General features: G+C 41.1%; 1 protein-coding gene across 6 annotated transcripts in view; it reads left to right on the forward strand.

Moving 5' to 3' along the window:
• LOC6506841 overlaps positions 1 to 21,902 on the forward strand; it is a 68,696-nt gene that overhangs the window by 26,020 nt on the left and 20,774 nt on the right. Inside the window, exon 2 of one of the 6 annotated variants that reach the window (XR_006507533.1) lies at positions 4,783 to 21,401. The exons of the other annotated variants lie outside the window; for them this stretch is intronic. The gene's annotated coding sequence lies outside the window, so the exon portion shown is untranslated. Of the gene's footprint in view, positions 1 to 4,782; positions 21,402 to 21,902 lie in introns of those variants that run through there. 6 annotated transcript variants of the gene reach the window in all.

Here is a 21,902-nt window from a genome sequence, read left to right on the forward strand (position 1 = left end):
AACTTGAAGAACTTTCTTCTCGGCATCATTTCTCAAGCTACTTGGATTATTAATTACACTGCCCTACCTCAGAGTTGAGATTTATTTCAGAGAGTGTATCGAAATCGAATACCTTCTCCCCCCGACTGTGTGTGTGCGACAATTTGGACTTTTATAAATATTTTGACTTGGTTGTTTTTTTGGTTTTTTTTTTTTTGTATCTGACAGATATTGCCGGCACTACCTCTTCTGGGATGCTGTGCCGGCGGCAGTATCTGTGACAAAACATCATTCAACGTGTGCAATGATTGATGATGCAACTCCCAGCAACTTGTACTCAATTTCCAGTGGCCGCTGAGCTCGCCGGGCATGACAAAATGTCACAAATATTCTACAAGCAATTTGTTTTAATATCGCATAAAAAAAGGGGGCCAGGAGAGATGGGAGAACTTCAGATACTGTTTCAGAGCTTCTAAGAAGAAAAAATCAAAGAGTATCTTTTGAAGAAAACTCACTCTGGAAAAGTATCTTTTAATAGCAGACTGTCAGACAGGGAGGGCAGGAAGGAAGGATAGGGTCTAAACTCGAAACCTGCCATGAAACCTGGATCCGGGTACGTGCAACTGACTTAGAAGGGGGAGCCGCAGAAAGGCGCGCAGCCGTGCGGCAATTAATATGTGAGCAAGATGCAACCATTGCCATTACCATGTGCCTTCAACTTGAACACAAAATAGTTAACTAAAAGGCAGCACATACAGGGGCCTGGTGAGGTAAGGTAAGGTGAGGGGATCTAAAGTCCAGGTCGAAAGCTGGCAACGGCAACAGCTACATGATGTGCAATTACAAGGCGGGCTAGCAAGGCAACTGCAACAGCAACAGCAGCAGGAACGGCAACTGCAACACTGCAATAGCAACATTGCAACAGCAACAGCAACAATGCAACATAAGTGCAGTGTCTGCCCAGCCCTGCCCCGCCTCCTTTTTGTGGCAAAAGGCAAAGAGGAAGAAGAACGAGTGCAACAGCAGCAGCAACAACAACAGCAGCAGCAGCAGCAGGCGAAGCAAAAAATATTGCATCTTCTCAAGCATTTAATCTTCTTTGCGCCTTTTTTAACCTTTTATTATTATGCCTTCAACGTGCAAACGTTTTGCTACGCTTTATATGCCCCACCTCCTTGCCACCTCCCTGCCACTCTTCTCTACCTCCTCTACTTTCTTGCCTTCCGTTTTGGGGCGCAGTTACTCACACGCCAACCCAAGAGTCCAGAGTCCCAAGTCCCAGTCCCAAGTCCCAATCCCAGTCTCTGTCCCAGTCCCAGCCAAGTGGAATTCCAGCTCCTGCTTTTGTTGTTAATAATTTCTTTTCTCCGCTCACACAAGCTGGCATTTGCAATTAGAATGCGTGTTAAGTGCACAAAGATACAAAAGATACATTTCAAGGTAGCTGGGCTCTTAGGGGATGTTGTTTGGGAGTACACTGTTGGGAGGAGACTAAAGGAAGGATTACACCGGGAGGAGGGTAAAGGACAGATACCAGGTACTTCTCATAGACAGATCAAGAGGCAGTTTTAGTCAATTTCAGGAACGAGTAACAGATACTTCTTATAGAAGAACAGATCTAGTTCCAGTAGCCTTTATAGGTATTCCCTTTTCGTAAGGGGATCATCCCAAGTGGCGGCCAGTTTTGCCCTAAAAAAATAGACAGAGCTTTCATATTTTAGTCTTTCATTAAAATTTACTTAAACTAAATAACCTCCTAACTAAATATAAATTTTGAACTAAAAATATTGGGCAGCACTTGAGTTACAGCTTCTCATTTAATAAATTCGGAAAATTCGATAATTTTAAATAAAATAATAAAAAAAAATTGGTAGATATTTGAAATAATATTTGTTTGGTTTTTTTTTTCTATAAAATATTAAATTTTAGGCCTTGCCATTAATTCTATTTCTAGTTATCTATTTATTCTATTTTTTTAGATACTTTGGAGGAAAGTTTTTAAAACCCAGTTTTGACAAAAAAGCCTTTACTGCTTAACTCCTGCTGTTCCCAACTGCAGTATCAATGAAACGACTTCAAAGAGTTAAAATTCACTTTACCAGCTTTTTCCAAAAATATTTCCAAACGAATTTATGAAAAAAAGCAAATCAATTCCCTCGAATCACTCTCCCCTTTGGCCATAAATTCCCTCGAATTCCCTCACTTTTTGCATAAAATCACAAAGCAATGGCCATAAATTACAAGACAATAAAATTTAATTAATTTCCATGTGGGCTCAAAATCAAACTCTCCCTGTCCGGGCCAACCCTAACCCTTTAAGGGGCCAACCCTGGGCTAGCTCTAGTCCTGGGCAGACTCTTCTCTTAAGCCGCTGATTGGAATGTTTTTGTGTATTCAGCTAGTAGGTCCAAAGCTGATTTAAGGCTCTCATGCAATCCCACGAGTGGTTGCAAAAACTGTTGTCGATAGAGGACTTTACAAATAGCCTTTTTCCGCGACTAGAGAGGGCCAGAGGAGTGCTAGAGAGGACTGGAGGTTTTTCAATTAGATGGGTCTTCTTCGTTTCGCTTGTTATTCCGATGATGGGATTGCCATTGTCAGTGGCAGGGCTGGGCTGGGGGTGGGTCAGAATCGCGGTTTATTTCGGCAATTTGTTAAAGTGAAATTTGCATTAATCCCTTGCAGATCTATCTCTGATATTCATTTTTTTTATTGGACTGAAGCCATTCAGGCTGAAGCGCTCAACTCCCCTCTCTGATAACAAACAAAAACTTTAAGCTGCTCAGAACTCGCTTAGGGGTTGGAAATTAATTAATAAACAGGGTGATGAGATAAAGTGGGGATTTATTGTGGGATTTATGATGGGTTTTTCGCAACATGCTGGGCTGGATGCTAAGCAGATGGTTTTCTGGTTGAAAAGTAGATACTTTTGAGAGAGAAACTGGAATTCTTTCATTAGCATACTGGAAATAGTGACACCTACTTAGCAGGGGTTACAGGTTGCCTTATAGTTGCTCTCAGCTTATAATTTTATGAAATATTGTGAGGAAAAAAGTAACTACTAAAAAAAAGCATCAAGAGGAGGTAGACATAGAGTCAGAGGTGGATCTTGAGAAGCTTATGAAGGGGGTTAAGTGGGGATATATGTGACTTGAAGTATTGTAGTACTTCTATGAGTCTTTAGACTTCAGACTCATGCCAGAGTCAGCCAACTACTACTATGACTTGTTGACTAAAAATTAAAACTAAAACCAAGACATGTTTTAAGCTAGTCTCTAACTAATAACCTTTAATAATGACCTGCTCTCAGAGGTAAACCCAAAAGGTAATTCAGCAACTCTGTCTGCAGTCTGCCTTCCTGCCACCGGCATTGCGACTGCGCCTTAATTCTGCCCACTCCTCGACTCCAGAGCCCAACTAAATCTCAGATATATCCCCAAAATGCAAGCCAGAGTAGAGAAGCGGAGAAAAAAAAAAAGTACATTCTGCATCTGGTAGATACATGCACTCGAATGGTTCTGTGCAAATATTAGAGCTATGTTTGCGCTCGCTTGTTCCTGCGGCTAAAGATTTAATGATTTGCACTTTTATGGAAATAATTTCTGCTCCTCTACCACCAGTGGCCAGTGGAGGACAGTGGAGTCTCTAGCTAGCCAAGAGCTAGCCAACCATCCATAGCATTCTGTGCATGGCAGCAATTAAAAATATTTAATTATCGTGCAAAAAGTTGTCCGAACATGCGCAACATTTCTCACATGTCCAGCAGATACAGTTGGCGACCCATACAGATTAGGATTAGAAGAGGATGGCCATGGCCATGGAGTGGCTTGGCATTCTGTATTAGAATCTAAAGAAATTTGGAGCCTGCCAGCGATTTCCTGTTGGTTCCAAAAAAACCAGAAAAGATAGGCTTCTTGGGAAACAATTTGGCAGCCTTCTGAGGCGTCGAACCAACACATTTCGATTTAAACGCTTTGAAGATGAACCGACTGGTTGTGGGTTGGCCCTGGCTTCTCGGTTCATTTAATTCGATATGGGGGCTCTGAATATTAAGTCTAATAATAAAGTGGCGAGTTTATTGAATTAGGAATTAAGATTCAAAAGTGATTCAACTTCATAGACTGGGATAGTTTCAGGTTCTCAAGCTCTAGCTCTTTGGACATAAGTGGGTGATAAAATTTCACATCAGATAGTGGTTAGTTGAAGAAAGAGAATATAAATATTAAAGATATAAGATAGCTCCTCTATACTTGTAGTTTTTAATACCAATACCTGACTCCTTTGGCATTTGTTCAACTTAAGCGCCCTTTTACAATTCCAAGCTCCTCAGGCCACATGCCGTTCACCATTTTCAAAGACAGCCTGTGTTGCCTGATGCCTGGGTGGCTCTGTTGCTTTGTTTCTATTTAATTAGCCATTAAAATTTCTGCAATTGCCAGAGAGTGTGGTGTGTGTGTGTTTGACTTCAGATGCCAAAGATCTACGTGACGGCTTGCATCCTTTTTCGCTCTCTGTGGGATTCACACTTTCCAACCAGTCCAAGTATCTTGAGCATCTGAGTGGCTCTTATCCGCAGAATGAATATATATGTGTGTGTAGGATCTAGATACTTTAGTTTACTCTTCTTCCACCTGACAGTGGACACTGGATAGTGGACAGTGGACTCTGTCTATTTGTCTTTATCTGCCAGCTGGCTTTGAGAATCTTTTTCCCATTCATCCGATTGACTTTAGTGTTTGTTTTTGTTCAACCTTGATTGTGAATTTAACTAATTAAGTTTCCACTTCTCTCTTCTATTTGCAGATGTAAGTGCTCGAAGATATGCCACCCACATCCACCTGAAGGCTAACTATTTTCTTTAATTAATTTATTAACCATAAAATAATTGAATTAAATTTAATTGTCACAACCTTACTTTTTCGTGTTATTTTATCGGTAATTACCTTTTGTTTTCTTATTCCAAAAATGTAATTAGTTTATAGATAGATTTTAATTCAATTATTTCTGCGCTAGATGCCCGAGAGATGCAATTAAATTGAAGAGACTCTAGAAGAGTAATAGCTCAAAGATATTTTAACCCATTTACCATGAATGGCCATAAATAATTGACTGATTGCTGTTGAAATTGAATGAGATGTGTCGCCTTGCAAAAAAATGTGTAAAAAGAAATGCATTTGATGTGTGCGCCATGCCGTGCTCTAAATCACAAACACATAAGCCAAAATTTAATTAAAATCCACTCAAAGCTGCATCCGGATTATAGTGTGTGTCTATCTGACTCTTCTCTATTATTTCCATTGATTTATTTTTGAACATTTTCATTAAGTTTTTTGTGAAGAAAAACTTACTGGGTGTTCCCACTCGAATAAACATAATCCCCATGATTTATGGATCTGGGCACAGAGAATAAACACTCGCCAAGTGCTGGAGACTTTGTGCAAACTATTAGCAACGAGAACGAGTGCCGATATTGATATATGTATTAGCAGGCAGCTAGTATGTACAATACATGTTTATTATTAGCTGGCCTTTGGAGCAGCAGCAGCAGCAGCCGCAGATGAGGGGGAGTGGTCCGTACCGGCCTGCAATCATAATAAATGTTCATTGAAACCTTTTAAAAATCGCGCTGTTGCAGCCACCACCACCGATGCCGCTGCAATGAAGCACTACAACAATAAATTTTAGCCACGGATCGGGCCAGGGCAACCAGCCAGGTACCAACCAGGGACCAGCCAACCAACCAACCAACCAGCACATAAACATTAATAAACTTGTTGCAATCCAAAAGATAATTAGCCGTGGCTAGAGCTGCAGCCAACACCACACCAAGCCAAGCCGCCACACACATCACATAAAATAAACCTCAAAGACAAGAGCAGCAACAATTTGCTATTTAGTATAAAGTTTCATTAAAAACCCACTACGACTGGCCGGGCCATGGCCATGCATGGGAGTTGAGTGTGTATCTTAAAGATACACATAGACCCTAAGAGAGTCTCCACTCCCCACTCCACACTGCATCGCCTGCCTGCTGTCGATCATAATTTAACATAAAAATGATTTGATTACTATAATTTCTTTTGTGTTTTGGTATCACCTGGTAAGCTCATTTACTACAACGGCAACGCCGCCTATTACTCACACCGGTCCGGTCCGGTTCGGGGCCGGTCTGGTGCTGTCTCAAGATCCCCTGGTCCGTCTTTGGCCAGAGTATCCCCGCCATGGACCTCACCGCATGCAGCGTGTGTCGTTTTGTATATATTTGTGGCTCGAACAGAACCCCAGGAAAAAAATTAAGCTCAAAGATGAACACGGCACATGAAGAAAAGGGCAACGGGAAACGAAATGAAACTGCGGGAAGGCATCCCAGCACCCCAGAGTACCATCCTTACACTGATGAAAATTTTTTAGAAACTGTCTTTAAATCAGGTAGATTTTATAATAAAAGTTTCTTAAAATAGGAAGAGGTTTTAGGAGCAAGAAAATGAAACATTATATTAGGTTTTTCAATCAGAATAGCTATATAAGATATAATAATATCTAGTATCTCTATGAATATCATAGATCCTAACATATAGAAACACCTGAGTATTTTATAACTTATTATAGAAGATATAACTTATAGTTAGGGATAAGAATTCCTCAATATTACCTCATCTAATATCTCATCCAGTTATACTTCTATTTCAAAACTATCCAAGTATTATAGATCCTTACTTATGGAAGTGTCTGACTCTTATAGAACTTATAGCAGAAGAAATGATTTGTATAATATCTAGTCTAGTAATAGTTGTTTTTTTTTTAAACTATTTGAGTATTATGGAACATTTTATACAAGAAATATTTGATATTAGGAGCTAGAATTTTTATTTATTATGGTATTTTAGATAGAAAAGATTATTACAATAGGATACAATAGACAAAGATCTCTTTTCAATATTATCTATATAATATATCGATAAATAATACCTCTTTAGATTTTTAGCCCTTTTTCAATGCCCTCCCTATAACATTTTCAATACCCCCCCATTAATTTCCCTCAGTGCATCACGAAAACTTGCTGCAGGCCAGCGAGGAGTCAAAGTCAGAAGACTGACAAACCCGTTCCGGTGCCGGTGCCCTGCAACAGCTCTCAACCTCAGTCTTCTCAGTCTCTCCCAACCAAAAACTTCAGTTTCTTCAAAAGAAGTCCAAGACCAAGAGACTCAGAGGAGGAAGACCAAGACCAAGACGGAGACGGAGACTTGGAGGCAATAATAGCAGCGACTTAAGAGCCACGGAGTAGTATACTTCATCGGGTGGTGGTACAAATATCTTGTTTCATGTGTGCGCTGGACGTTAATAGCAGGCCGTACCATTGTCCAAAAGCCAGTCCCTGCCTCATACTCCTATCCCCCCTCTCTCTGATATCTGTATATGTTTTTGTTACCTGTCCCCTCCCCTCCTTACCTGACTCTGCCGCTTGCATCTTCGCTGAGCGCCGCTTCTTGTGGCACAGTCTCCCTGCTGCATTTCATCATTCATGCGCATTATTTTAGATTTGGGGAAGTCGGTTCTAGACTCTAGAGGTACTCTACAGTAAGGGTTTCTTATATTTGGAAGAATTTAAAAAGAAAAGGAATAGTATTCTTCCAAAATTAGTCTTGAAAAGTTTATAAAATCTAATACTATTCTAGTTAGTAGACACTACCTCCTTCTTAGGCTTAGTCCTCTGACTCTAGCTCCTTAAAGAACATATTTTTTTAAACCTGTAGAGCATCTGCTATTCGTCCTTTGAGGAACCAAACAACTTCCTTCATTTTTTCTGCTGCAGTTCCAGCGTTTTGTGAGCTTCGGTAGGTATCCTCTTCTGGCCCGGCTGCGTATCGCATTGGCCGAGTCTTAGAAGCGGAGATTGAGTTACATTGCTGGGGATTATTATCAACTGTATTATCTTTTCTTCTCCTCTTTTCTTCTGGCGGCAACTGCTTTTGGCCAGAAACTGACTTCAAAAAAAAAAAAAAAAGCCAAATAAAAATTCGTTACGCCGCTGCAGCATTTATTCAAGTGGCGGTTGGTTGAAGAGTTGGGGATTGAGGAGATTCGTGGGTTTTGGTTTCGGGGTTTTCATTCTTTTCTTTTCTTCTGTGTTTTTTTTCTGTGTTTTTTAGGGTTTTGCGCTTTTTTAATGATACCCTCTCAAGTATTTTCTCTTTTTTTTGTGTGGTTCAAGTGCCTTTTTGGCCGTAATTTGTTGTTTGTCCGTCCGGACTCCGGACATGCATGTTTCATAAGTTTTGGGGCCAACAATTGTGTAAAATTATGAGCTGTCCATATTTGCCATTTGGCATGGTTCCAGGGCATCAGACAGAGCCAGAGCCACAACGTATAGCCATGTCGGGGTCTTTTGTTGCATTTTTGTGGCCATAAAACAAACTGGAGTAGGTGTTGTCGTTAAGTTTTGATGTGCCACATTATACTAGACTCCCTGAGCAGTCTGCGACTGAGGCGGAGGCCACCCCATTGTGCAGTTTATGATTGCAGATGAATGAAGCTACTAAAAGCGAGGAAGCCCACTGCGCTCTAATGGGAAATCAGATTTTGGCCTATTGGCATAAAACCGAAGAGACTTGCTCTAGTTTTTATTGATTTTTTGGTAGAGACGACACTTTCACACACAGAGGAAACATTAAAATACTCCTATTGGGTCTTCGGATTGAATAAAAGTCAATGCCATGCCGTCGAGGGAGTTGGAACTTTGAGGAAATTAAATCAGTGTTGGCATTCATGCGGAGGAAGTTTATAAATTGAATTATTGCTGAGTTTATTTATTCCATTTATGATGTCTAATCGATTGCCTAAGAGACATAAAATGGTTAATTAATCCACAATAAAATGAAAGAGATTCAAGAGTATCGATTACCATTCTCTAGTCTCTGAATTCTTTTTATTGTCGGCCATCCGAACCAAACTATGTATGTAGGTCACATTACAGTTGGCAAATGTCTGCGGTAGAGTTTTAAATCATATTTAAAGAATACGGCAATAGATGCCCCAACCACTAAGCCACATTTTATATGCCACAACGGAAAGCTCTCTCGTAAGAGTTCCATTGCACCACACTAATAGTGGTAGTGGTGGTGGTTCAAGATGGAAGCCAAAGCGGCAAATGTTCCAGGAAACTATAAAAGACAATAGCGGCAATATGCCAGCTCTGGTTTTTGTGGTTTTTTATGCTCGGACTCTAGACGCTAGCCCATAGACTGGAGGAGCGAAAAGAAGCCTTTCTGGCTGCCTCTTGGCGTGGGCCTAAGTCAACAAAAAAAAAAAGCCTCAATGCCTTTTGTTATATCATATTCCCGTATAGTGCGCTGAAGCCCAGGCTCTTCATAAAGGGGGAGGTTGTGTGGTAGCCGAGTTGTGTGTGCTCACGCATTAATATAGTTTCCAAGATCCAACTTCCAAGCCAAGACTACACAGAGAGAAGGCTTTAGAGACTACTTTTTAGAGGAAGCTAAAGCTATTTCCAGTCTGCTCTTTATTTTTCTTAGTGTTTTGTTTTTCTCATCTGCACAAATATAGATATAGATGTGTGTGAAAATAGTTTATGACAGGGTCGGGCTGGCTGGGGTGGCAAATAATGTTGTTTATGTGCAGAACCGAACCGTAAATATATGACGCACCTTGTGGTAAGACTGTGGCTGCAAGTGGTGCTGGTCAAGTGGTCGGTCAGAGTAACCCATTCCAACTGCTCCCATTCCCATTCCCAGTTCCATTGTGGTGTCGTCGCCAGAATCGAAGAAGACTGGCGGCCTGGGTTTCTGTTACTGGTCAAGTGTTGCAGTTGCTTCCTGCCTTTCGGCCTGACACTCACCTGGTCTGGCTTGGACTTTCTAGCCAGCTTCTGCTTCTGGCATTCAATGGCCAATTCTCCACGCAGCCTCATCCTTGTTCTTGCTCTTGTATTATATTTTCTTGGCATTGGGTTGGCATTCGCATGGTTTGACTTGGCCCCTTCCCATGACACCGGTTAAGATGCAGTCTCAACCTCAGTCTCAGTCTCAGCTTCAACTTCAGCTGCTTTGTGCTTATTTGGTTACTTTATGCCAGTCTATGTGCCTCTGCCTCTGCCACCGTCACCGCCTCCTCCGACTTCCTTCGATAATAAAGATGACAAAATATCTAGAAAAAATCATAAACCTTGTGTGTATGTTTGGAAAATAATATCTTGCAGATATAAAGTACCATTTATGTCGTGCTTATATCTTATTTCGCCAAAGTCGTGCCATCGCAAAAGTCGCTATTCGCTATTTGCTAGTTGCTAGTCGAGAGTTGCGAGTCCCGCGAATCGGGAATCGCATTCTAGCCAAGAAGTCCAAGAAGATGTGGAAAAAAGTCCAGAAACCAAGTCCCAATCGCGTAGCTGGATGCGGCATTTCGGTTCGCTTTTGGAGAACTGCTGCTGCGTTGGGAGATTGCTTTGGTGGAGCGGAGGCTGCGTGGGCTACAGTGGTTTAACTAACGAGATTTTGTAGATAGAAATTAATAATTAAAAGAGTTAAAGTAAATACATAATAGTGGAATACTATAATGTATAATAGTAATATAATAATAGTAATAGTGAGGAATATAGGCTTTACTGGGGTGGAGGTTATTTTTCATCGAAATTTACCATTAATTGAGAAACTATGATCAGTAAAATTAAAATTATAGTTTTAGTTAGACTATAGTTTAGTTAGACTATTAAATTATTGAACCGAGGTGATAAAATACAACTAAAAAATACCTTTATATGCTTTTAGGCACAAGACAGAATTATAATATCAGAATAATACAGTTTTGAAACCCTTTTAGCGATGAAAACTGTTGCAATGATACGTATTATTTCCGTAATATTCGATATATCTTCTTTATTTATACCAAAATTGAGATTTAAATGCTAAATTGTTATAAAATATGTGTGTCATAATCCTACTTCCGTTAATTGTAACTTAAAGCGCTAAAATAATCTCCAAAATTATAGATTCAATTCAATTGTATTTCCATAACTTTTCTCAAATACTTTTGTAAAAAAAAGCTTATACTCATTAGAATCCATAATGTAATAACTTTAATAGAATAGAATAGAAATAAACCAACAATAAAGATCATCAAAGAGAACACTCTAAAGATCTTCAATATTTTTAAGCACTTTTGAATCCCTCTTAGCCCACTGTCCCCTGGACTTGTCTGGAGCTCTGCCGCACTTCTTCACATGACGGCGACAGGCAATTGGCCCAATGCAGCGCCAGCGACGCCAAAGCCATGGCCACGTTGTCATTTTGGTCAAGACGGAGTAGGACCATACCCGGAGAGAGAAGAAGTAGTACCAGAGGGGGCCCAGGATAGATGGCCGAGGAGGAGAGTGAGAGGAATATGTGGCAGCTTCTATTGGGAAGTCTTTGTGCGCGGCCAAGACTATTTTTTTTTTTGTTGTTGGCCAGTGTTGGCCATATTCCTTCTCAGTGGTATATGTGCTTTCATTACGGGCTTAGTTCACGTCACAATCAGTTGTTGGCATCGTTTATGCCGCATTGCCACACAGATACACACACACACATACTGGCTTGGCTAGTTGGCTGCTGTGGCAGCTTCTTCAGCAAATGTCTTTCAACTTATCTCATACACACACACATGCACACACACACATACATAGTGTGGCAGGATGAGGAGGCTCTTTTTCGCAATTTGCATGCAACCCCAGCACCACCCACCTTACCCCCTCATGCCACTCGGCCGGAACGTGCATGTAATTTATGCGTTTAGATAACACTTTGCTAATTTTGAATGGCATAAATTTTTTTGCAACTGCCTCCTTGCCTCCTGCCTCCTTTATTAGAAGAAGAAGATGGAGTAGTGGCCCAGTCCTGCGGATCGTGCCTGTAATTGTGTGTGCGTGTCTCTTGTTTATTTTTTTTTATTTTTATTTTTTTGCATGCCACACTTATGATGATGTATTGATTGTTCGAGGTGTCAGATTTTTGTTGTGGCAAGAAGGCTCTGCCTCTGCTTCTTCCAACTCTTGCCGTAATTAAAGGAAATATTTGAGATATGCCAAGATAATAGTGCTGGAATGCTGTTGGATTAATTAATTGAAAATGAGTTGTGGAGGAAACAGCCTCCACCTCTGAGGGGCACCTCTGATCTGGTTGGCTTATTTGGTTTGGTGACTGTTGCTGGCCTGGGCCAGTCGTCTTGCCGCTTTTGTTGCGTCTGTTGGCCATGTCGCCCGTTTGCTTATCAGTGGCAGCATTGACTTTTTATGGCCATGAGCGAGAGGAGCGACCGACTGGTCTCTGGACTGGAGTCTCTGTGATTAATAAGGATTTTCAAGTCGTTAGCCGGCAATCGTCTCGGGTCCAGTCCCCCTCCAGTCCATTCATCGCGTTTTTTTTATGGACACGTTCTCCGCAGGGGGACGTCTCAGAGAGACGAGGCAGGCAAATTACCGATTTCAACAATGTCGCTCAAGTGGCTTAAGTTAACTTTGGCTTTGACAAAGGCTCAGGTTCAGGCTCAGACCCAGGAAGGAGGAAGGAAAAAATCCAGCAGTTGATGCTTGAATAATGATGTGATAACCGTAGGCATGAAATGGCCCAAGACAGTGTCCACAAGTTTGGAAGGAAATACAATTACTGGCCAAGACTGAGCCAAGACAATGGGCTGGAGAGCTATTTTTAAGGGGAAATATTAGAAAAAGAAAGCTAGAAAAAATGTTAGTACTTGTAGTCACTGTCCAACCCCCAAAGCCATCCCGTCACAGCTGCAGTTTCTGCGAAAAAGTTGCCGCTTAAAGTTTTCAAATTATTCCAAGTAGGGCAGAGCAGAGGATTATGCCTCGTCCCAGGCTCTGGCGCCTTGGATTAGACTCGAATTAAATTGGAATTAAATTTTCCAGTTTAAAGCGCGACAGAGTGAACTGAAACGAATTAAGCAGCCGTCTAGGAATTGAAATAAGCAATTGAATGGCTGGAATCACAACCAAATTGCTTAGCAGAGAGTTAAATATTAGACAGTTGCTTCGATTTATTGGCCAAAAAAACACATTAATTGCTTCATAAATTATAATAATGGCATAAATTCAAATTCAATTCATAAATAAAGGAGTGGAGACCAACAATATTTGCATAATTAATTTTTATTTTAATTATAATTTTTGCGCTTTTGGTGAAAAACTGAAATGTAAACAATTATTAGCCAGCAATAGTAAATATTAAACATGTTTAATATTTCAAAACCCTGTTTAAACTTGGCCAACAAATCAACATAAATTAATCAACTCATATCGCCATAAAAATGTCTCTTAAATTAATTTTCATCTACATATATTCCCTGTTTACCTTTTCCATAAAAAATGAAGATGGGAAAAATCCAAAAATACATATATTTTTTTGGGGCTTATGCTAATGAATGGGCATCTCACTCCCTGGATGACAAAAACTTTTGGCCACAAATTCTGACGGGCTAATGGAATGTGTGGACTTTCAGCTGTCACTTGGCTCTTGGCTCTTGCTAATTAAAAAATTCAATACTAGAAATAAATGTCAGAAATCGGACCACGAAAGAAAGTTGAGCAAACAAACATAAATAATCAAAACTGCACGGCAGAGATCTTCTTCTCAAAGTCCCCCACAGAGTTCCCACAGGTTTTTATGTTGAAGTCTAGCCTCTAGTGAGATGCTGTAATCATATGCAAGTGTTGTGGCATTAGAGGCCGTAAAATTCAATCAAATTTCATAGCATTCATGGCATTAGCAACTCCCAGAACTTTGCCGACAAACAGATGCTCGTAGATAGACAGTTATGTGTGGCAGAGTCAGTAGAGTCAGCAGAGTCTTAATTATATATCAAATATATCGCCTTGCTGATTGATCTCAAGCTGCTTCAGAGGTATGGCAGTCTCCCCTCCGAGTCAGGCCATAAAATCAACATAAATCTGAGTTATAAAAAGTCATGTTCGGCTGCACTTAATTAGCGGCCGACCTCTACTGAATGAGTGTCATGCCCATATGTCCTCTTCTATTTAGGAGAGATGCCATCTTCTCCGAAAAAGGAGCCTCTTCTGAACCATAATTCAAACAATTTGCTGATGCGTGTGCCACGGGGTGTTGAGCCCAAAATGTCAGCAATATATATCACTCCACTCTTCTTCAGATTCAGAGCTACATAAATCCAGAACATATTCCCACTGTCGCCTCGTGCAACAAAAATTAAATGGTGTGAACGAAATTTTATGCCGAATCATGCGTGGAAAATGATGAAGATGCTGGATGCCGGGGTAGTAGTGTCTTGCTTGAAATATATTCTCTTGGCCCATTTCATTTGTTTATGGTTTTTTGAAGACTACCCCCAGTGTGCAGTGGAAGAAATTACAATCAACTAGATGGAGTTATATACCAAAAGAGGACTTGCCATAATCAACTTTCTTTGAAGAGTGTATGACTGCGTGGAGGGCCTTGTTAGATGAAGATGCACTCACACTCGGGCCATGATAACTGGGCCCGAAATTAAGTTGAAAACAATTTAAATTTGTTAGAAGCCGCCGGCAACGAGGCTCTTGCTCTTGGATGGAAACACTTTCAGCCACAACAGCCATAGCACCGGGGACATCAAATGGGCCAAATGGGGCGACTGGGGCAGCCAGAGGATGGTGGTCCAGAGAGATGTTGACGGCAAACGACAGCCGAGAGACTCTTGGAAACTTCACTTATATTTCTATTTGGTTTCTTTTTCTTTTTGGCTGCACTTTTATGAGTAATTTCATGTTGTGCGAGTCTTAGTTGATGTTTTACTTTTTTTTTGGGGAATTTTATGGACTAGTAGAGCTCTTCAGGGAAGGTGTTGATAGTGGAGGGAGGCACCTACCACTAGGCTACCAAGAAGGCAGTTTTATTTTACGATTTTGTTTACGTTTAACAAATGCCAACAAAGTATCTTTAAGGATTACTACTTGTAGATACATTTCAGTCTTCTGTCAATCAAGATCTAGTCTCTTCCCTCTTTGGATCATTGCAACTTTATTTCAAGCGTAGCATCTCAAGATTCTCAGATTTCTCGGCTGTTTTGGCAGCTTCTGGAGTTCCATCCACCCCGAAAACACTCGACCTCTTGGACGACAATTAAGTGATTCATTAAAAATGACAGACTCGGAATTCAATTGAGAGTTAGAGTCGAGTCTGAAGTCCTCTTTTCTAGTTTCAAGTTGAAGTTCCGAATAGAAACCCCAAAAAAAATAGTGGAGGAAGTGCGCCCTCCACAAACACACATCGCTTTGGAAGATAATGGAATAAAAGAAAGTTGTTGATGTTGCCGACAATATGAGAATGACTACCGTTTCAGAATCCTACCGTCTGGCCTGTCCTGGCCTGGCCGTACGTGCCCAAGTATTCGAAAAACTCATTTAAATCCGATGGACAAGAGGTCTGAGAACTGGAGAAATAGTGAAAATCAAATGCAAACGACAAACGACCAGGGCTGACGCTGACATTTGATGCCGAATTCTCGAGTGGGCCGGTCCTCCGACCATCCGTAGAGGCAGTGGCAGCCAAAACACTTGAGAAATTGCCGCCGCTGTCGTTTAAAAGATGATGGCATGAGATACACGACGAGTGCGAATGTGAAGTTCCCTCGAAATGCACTGAGAGAAATACTAAAAGTAATATAACTCTAAACCCTTACTATGCTAACATTTGGCAAGCGACTTTTTTGAACAGTACTGTAGACCAGAGGCTGGTCGAGTCGTAAATATGAAACACAAACAAAACACCACCAGGTCCAGACCAGAGACCCCAGTCCGATTCCGAGGCCGTGGCATTAGTATACGGAAGCCGAAAACAAAAAAAAATTACAATCTCAACAGTTTGGCAGACAGACGATGATGACAGCCAGAGATGCAGTGGCGTCTGGGGGTCCAAGGGGTTCCAAGCAGGCCATAAACTGGCGACTATGAAGATATATTAGGCAAATAGATGGATGGATGACTACAGGCCGCCATCTCCATCTCCAACGCGTCTGTCTTTCTTTTTTTCCAGCCGAAGAGAAACAATTTTCGACAACGTTTTGGCAAAAATGCAAATGGAGTTTGACAGAAAGCCGCCGCCGCCAAGTTCTCTGAGGAAAATAATAATAAAAGATGCAATGATGGACAAAATTATGGCTAGGAAGGCCTTCTAGAGATGTAGATATTTATAAAAAGGATTTCTATTCTTCCTTTGAGCAAATACTATAATATTTCGACATCCCTATTGCGAGTTATGACGAAACTGATGAACATTAGAAGAGAGTTTTTCTTCTAGCTACCTGACATATAGACACACACACTCTTATAGAGACTCTTGGCCGGGTCTCGAATTACACGGCCATGAATAGGTTGGACGGGGAAACAAAAAATTTATTACAAAAGATAGACAAAAGATGCGAAATATGTGCCCCTGACTGCCACCACCACTACTACTCTGATGGCTTCTGAAGTTTTTCGATGACGATGACGATGAGTATGGGAATGTTGGCATCTGCTGGTTTTCTACACTGCTGCGGAAAAGTTAACGCACGCAGTATAGTATGTGCAAAAAAATAAAAAAAATGTCTGCCTGTCCAGAGCCAGGCTAGCCGCATAAATACTCTCCGGGGAGTTGTTAGTTTCGTGGGGATTTCTCGTGAGGCATGCCTCAAAATATGCGAAGCCTTCAGGGCATCATCGGGTCATACCTTCCCCTACACTCTTAACAATGATTTATATACTTTTTTCTTTATTTTTCTATAAGAAAATATTTATTAAATTTGTATTTAAAATTTATCAGAATTATTTAAAGTGGTTGGAAGCCACCCATGTGGCTTGTGAAGCACGTGTATCGTGTATGGCTCTGCTGCAACATGTATTTATGTATGATTGTTAAATGGAAAGCATAAACAAGCACGGCCCAAGCCCTCTGTAGCTGCAACAAAGGGCATCTCACTGAAATATGCTGCAAAACTGCGAATTGCAAACTGCAAACTGCAAAACGAAACGAAACGAAACCAAACGAAACGCACTGTGAGCAACAATTTATGACCAACATTCAGCAACAACGCAACTGAAAAACTACAAAAAAAAAAACTAAAAAAAAAAGAAGGAAAAAATACAAGCTGAATTGTTTGCGGCAGCATAAAAAGTAGCCAAACAGAAGGGGCGGTTGAGGCGGGGCAGCAGCAACTTGGTTGCTGGATGCGGTCGCTAGCTGCATTTCTTTGCATAAATTGCAACATTTTGTGGCACTGAGACTTGAAGTTGCTAGTGCTGGTGCTGTGCGCTTAGGCAATTTGTCATTGGTACTAGCTCTTCGGTATAAAGATATCTCAGATACAAATGTATCTCAGCGTGTGATGGAAAGGCTATGAACAGGTTGCTGGCTTTTAAAGCCGGCTTTTAAGCCTTAAAGCTCTGAAAGACAAGCTAGATGCCAGAAATAAATGAAATATTATAGTTTATATTATATATTTTAAGCCACCTGCTCTTATTTTGACTTAATTGATTATTTTTTCTTGTGGGAAACCCCCTTAGTATAAAATAGAAAACTATTTCCACACGCCCCGGCAATTGAGGAGAAAGAAGTAAGACATAAATATGCTCCTGCCACACTGAGATTACCCCATAGCCCCCGAAATGCATTTACGGCAACTCAACTGATGCAAATCTAATACTCACACACAGATACTCACACACAGATACTCACAGAGAGACAGCCAGGAGTGCTAGTGTGAGTGAGTGGCGGGGCCCAGTGCAAAATATAAACCTCTCAAGTGCAAAAACCATTCAAAAACTAAGCTAAATTTATTTAAGGAACACCAAACAGCGACGACGGCGATGCCGACGAGTGCGAGTGCAGTCTGCACATTTTTTTTTTCCACAACATCCCGCCGTTCTTCTGCACTTTTCACTTGGCAGGAATAAAAAATAGGAACTGAGAGGAAAAGCCAACGCAAATGCGAGCAAAGCCCGAACCGAAACTGAACTAAACTCTGCTGGCGTCAAAGGAGGAAAATAGAAAAGCTCCAAACTTTTATTTTTGAATGATAACGACTGTTTGATTTACCTATCCAGGAGGGAGTTAGCCAGATATTATCCTAAAATAATGATATAGGGGGGCTTGAAGTTCTAATAACATTTAATTGCCTATCTTAATTCGTATAAGAGTGATCTAGAGATCTTATAGACCTCATAGTAGCCTCCTTAAGGTTTCCTGGGTTTAAATATATAAAATAAAATAGTGATATGTTGCTTCTAAAAGGCATTAAAATATTTTTGTTGCCTATCTTAAGGCGTATAAGAGTGTTGAAGTGATCTTACAGACCTCTCATTAGTCTTTCCAGGGGTAAGGGGTTTGAATAGCTTTTCTAAAAAAAAAATATCAGGGTTATAAAAGGCCTAATATTATTGTGTTTCTTATCTTGGCCCTTGTGAGAGTTATTCAGAACCATCTTATAGAGATATAAGATAAACCTACAAACATCTTGAAGTCCTATTATAATTTTTTCATTGCCTATCTTAAGGCTTAATCCAGAGGAAGGTGATCCAGAACGTATAGAATTCATAGTGACTTTCCTAAGGGTAGGCGGTTTGAATAGGTATTAAAAAATAATGGTATATGGGTTCTTAAAGGACTAAGAGGCAAGAAGTGCTCCTAAACACCCCTTAGTAGCCTTTTTAAGAATAAGAAGCTTTAGTATATATCCTAATATAACGAAATACATATTTATGTGTTCTAAAAGGCCTATCTTAAGGCTTCTGATACTGGTCCAGAACCATCCTATAGACCTCATAGTACCCCTTCTAAAGGGTATCAAATAAAAGTGGTAGGAAAACGCAAATAGAGGCAGCGGAGCGGAGTTGAGCTGCCGGCAAATGTCGTCAGCAAAGAGCAAGGACTAGAGAGCTAGGGGGGAAAAGTCGAGGGAAAAGCTGTAGTGGAGGTGATGGTGGTGCACCTGGTGGTCCTAGCAAGGGTGGTGGTGGTCCTAGCGTTGGTGTAGGTGTAGCTGAATGTGAATTGCAGGAATGAATTTCAGGTGGCGGCTGAAAAACACTCGGGAAAATACGTCCCAGGCTCTCTCTCTCTACCTTTCTGGCGAGGTCCTGTGCCACGGATAACGGATGCGTGTGGTGTTTGGTAGTAGTAGTGTTGTGGCATGAATGTGTGTGTGGATCTGGCATGGTGTTGGAGGCACAGCGACGTGTGCATGCAAGGTGCTCGTATAATGCGTTGTGCGTGTTAAAAGATAGTTTCGCCCGGCTCAACCCGGCGGATCCAAAATCCGGCGGCACTAGCTCCGCTCCGGTAGCAGCCCAGCAGAATGGTAGAAAAATGGTAGTGGGAAAACCCAACCAACCAACCGCCACTAGCCCAGCGACAGCGACAGGTAGTTTAACACATTGGAAAATCCCAAACGCCGTGACACGACTCGTTGTTGCTTTTGTCGCTTTTTTGGGGTTACTGCTACTGCTGCTCCTGTGCGGCGGCTACTGGATGTGGAGTGGAGTGTGGCTATAGCTGGGAGACTGCGAAGGAGTGCTGGAGTGTAGACTCCCTAATGTAATAGGTCTGGGGATCAAGGCAGTCCTTTGTCTGCTTGCCGCGTTTTGTGGCAGAGGGTCTAGTAGTAGTTTTTGTCTAAAACTTTCAAAAAGGTTTAATTTGTTTTATTAAATTATTATATTTTATTTTTAGATTCTACTGTTCTTCTATTCTCTTGGCAATTAATATTTTTTCCTTATTTTTCCCTTGTTGAACAAACGTGAGCAATCCGATAACTCTTAGGTATTATTTTCTTATTTTTTTTTGTTGTCTATGTTGCGCGTGCTTCTTGCCCCATGTTGCCAGGCAGGCTCTTAAGCCCAGCCAGAGTGCCCCTGCCACCAGGCCATTCCCATTCCCAGCATCGTCATGTCGTCTTTCTGGCAGAGACTCCTCCCCATCCCTTTTGTGACCTTCGATGTTCAATGTTGGATGTTCGGGCTGCTGGGAGCTCTCGGGTTCTTCGGGTTCTCCGGGTCTCTGGTTCTCCGGTTCCTAGACAAATATTATTGTTTCCAACACCCCGTTATTGCATATTTGCCTTAAATATACGTGTATATATTTTTTCAAAGTGTGAATGAAATTAATGCGTTGCACGGTCCCGTGTCTCTCTCATCGGCCAAATGGAGAAGGAATTTTTCCCTTCTATTTTTTTTCTCCAATTTCTTTCCCATTTTTTTTCCCATACAATTTTTGAAATGTTTTGTTTTGTTTCTATTGTTTGTTCTCTGTCCAATAGCCCTTCCCCTCGAATACCTTTTTCTATTTTCACAGAGACTAGGGAGTAAGGGACTAGGGACTATGGACTATGGACTATGGACTGAGGACTAAACGTTATTAAATGCAGGCAAATGCCTCGTCCAATGGCATTTGTAGTGTTGTCTTAGTCGCTGTCGTCGTTGTGTTTTTTTTTTTTCCAGTAGTAGTCGCATAAAGGCCAGAATATATATATACATGAAATATTTTCCCACTCTTCCCACTACCCATTTTTTGCGGCAGCATTGAGTGTTTATTTTTTTGTGTTGCCTACATTTTTGGGTGGGTGGCCAGCGTTGGCAGCAAATAGTTGCTAAAATAAGTGGTGCTACCATGGAAAAGGACTTTAAATACCAAAACTACAAATTCTTAATTATTTTAAGCAACAAAAGTCCTTAAAACCAAAACACTTTCCCAAAACAATCTCCAATGATAGTCAATACAGAGTCCTGGTCAATTGCTTCCATTAATTGGCCCAATTTATATGAAATTCTCTCACTCACTCAGTTGCAACTTCCTGGCTGCAAACTTTAAGACTATTTTCCACAAAAAAACACACAAAAAACTAGAAACTTTTTCCCACCAAAAAGTATAAGAAAATGGTTGTGTTTGTGGCTCACAACTTTTTCCTTTCCACAATTAGCCTTAACTGATTTATGTTCTTAAAGGGACTTTACTTAGATCTCCCTTTTCTATAGACTATATATCTATATGTCTATATATCTATGGCAACCTGCGGCCAGTTGGGCCAGTAATCCCACTGAATAGGCACAAACACCTGTTCGTTCCATGCATCATTGGGCATTTGGTTCCTCCCAGTTCTTTCCCAACTTTATGCCTATAGGTGCTGAGTAATGTCATTGGCCACTGTTTTCAACACCTGTTACCGGCTGGCAGGGCCCACTGTACCTGGCTCTGGCTCTGGCCTCCTGCCTCCTCCTCCTCCCACTCTAATGCTAATGCTAAGTAGCTTTAAGGCTGCCGCATCGCTTGGTCGTTAAGCGGCTGTGGGGGCGTTTTTTGTGGAGGGCGTGGCTACACACACAAAGGCACAAAAAAAAAATACAAAAAAACGAAAAAAAGGCCGCCCTAAATGCTACTAATTAATGAGGATTTAGTGAAAACTGTTTTCAGTTTTGTTGGAAATGAAATGAAAAATTCCATTGCACCACCGCCCTCGCATTTCGTTTGTGTTTGTATTTGTAGTTGTTGTGGTGCATTTTGTGTGTTCTGTGTGTATGTGTGTGTGTGCTCTCTATATTAGCATATAAATAGCGTTTTAAATATTTTTAGGCCCCACATAATTCTAGGTATTTTTTCGGTGGAAATGCGCCAACGCCAACGCCGACGCCAAGCCACCTCAAAGATAAATTACAGCGTTTTATTTGTTAGGTATTTTCTCCATGGCCTGCCAATGAAATTTTGGGTTGGTTCGCGTGTGCCAGGACTATGCTATGTAAACAGGAAGCGATCCTAGACACACACACTCCTACTCCTTCGGTTAAGGCCCATTTAACGCGCAACTGGCAAACGGCAAACAGAAATATAATCAATGGAGTTTTATGTGCAACAGAAACGCACTCTCCCAGATTCCAGGAT

The sequence above is a fragment of the Drosophila ananassae genome, chromosome 3R, assembly GCF_017639315.1.
Source record: "Drosophila ananassae strain 14024-0371.13 chromosome 3R, ASM1763931v2, whole genome shotgun sequence".
NCBI classification, from domain to species: Eukaryota; Metazoa; Arthropoda; class Insecta; order Diptera; family Drosophilidae; genus Drosophila; species Drosophila ananassae.